Source organism: Crinia signifera, chromosome 11 (assembly GCF_055691185.1).
Source record: "Crinia signifera chromosome 11, ASM5569118v1, whole genome shotgun sequence".
Lineage (NCBI taxonomy): Eukaryota > Metazoa > Chordata > Amphibia > Anura > Myobatrachidae > Crinia > Crinia signifera.
The window spans coordinates 55,172,149-55,173,547 of NC_139227.1; the positions used below are offsets into that span (position 1 = coordinate 55,172,149).

The window sequence follows — 1,399 nt, forward strand, 5'->3', positions numbered from 1 at the left end:
GGATATTGTCTCTTTTTGACCTCGTCAACTTCTCTCCAAAGAAAAAAAATCCATTTTGAATAGCTGGGGAAAAAAAGGCATTTGCCAGTAATGTCAAAATACCAGCAACACCTGGTGTTCCCATGTGGTCTCCCATTCAAGTGATACCCAAGACCAACAATGCTTAGCTGCCAAGACCAGGCGAGAATGGGCCTGTCCAGTCTGTTATTGCTATAGGTGAAAGACAGAGCCATTTTTGCCCTCTTAAATTTCTATCTACTAGTAATCTACTGAAAAACTTCCCAAACTGTATTGTTGGGGGAAAAAGCATGTGTTAGTAATATAAAAAGAACTACAGGGCCTGGTATTAGCAGTTGGTCTCTATTAAGACTACTAACCAGGCACAACACTATTTAGCTGCCAAAAGCAGATGGAATTGGGCCAAAGCAGTGTGGTAAAGATTTAGATGAGGATATTGTGTCTTTTTGACCTCTTCCACTTCTCTCTACTAGTAATCCAAAGCAATAATTTCAAATTTGAATTGCTGGGGGGAAAAATAGCATTTGAGAGTAATCTCAAAAAAACTGCAACAGCTTGTGTTTCCATGTGGTCGCACATCCAAGTACTAACCAGACCCAGCAATGCTTAGCTGCAAAGATCAGACGAGATGGGGCCTATCCAGGCTGGTAGGGATGTAGGTCACGAACAAATCCTTTTTTTCCCCTCTTAATAGATGAGGGATATTGTGTCTTTTTGACCTCTTCCACTTCTCTCTACTAGTAATCCAAAGCAAACATTTCCAATTTGAATAGCTAGGGGAAAAAAGCATTTGCCTAGTAATGTCAAAATACCTACAAGACCTGATGGTCCCATGTGGTCTCCCATCCAAGTACTAACCAGGCCCAACACTGCTTAGCTGTCAAGATCAGGCCTATCCACTGTACTATGGCCGTAGGCTAAGAATACTCCCTTTTTTGCCCTCTTATACTACGATCTACAAGTAATCAACTGAAAAAGTTTCCAAACTGTATTGTTGAAGAAAAATAAATATGTGTTAGTAATGTAAAAAGACCTACAGGATATGATATTAGCAGGTGGTCTCATCTAAAACTACTAACCAGGCACAACACTGTTTCGGTGCCAAAAGCAGATGGAATTGGGCATAAGCAGTGTTGTAAAGATTTAGATGAGGGATATTGTGTCTTTTTGACCTCTTCCACTTCTCTCTACTAGTAATCCAAAGCAAAAATTTCCAATTTGAACAGCTGGGGAAAGAATAGCATTTGAGAGTAATGTCAAAATACCTGCAACAACTGGTGTTCCCATGTGGTCTCCCATCCATGTACTAACCAGGTCCAACACTGCTTAGATGCAAAGATCAGACGAGATTGGGCCTATCAAGTCTGGTATGGCTGCAAAT

The 1,399-nt window shown here is 40.7% G+C and overlaps 1 pseudogene; it reads right to left on the reverse strand.

Annotated features, from left to right (window-relative positions):
* Window positions 1–1,280: 1,280 nt before the first annotated feature.
* Window positions 1,281–1,399, reverse strand: LOC146046556 (5S ribosomal RNA; annotated as a pseudogene).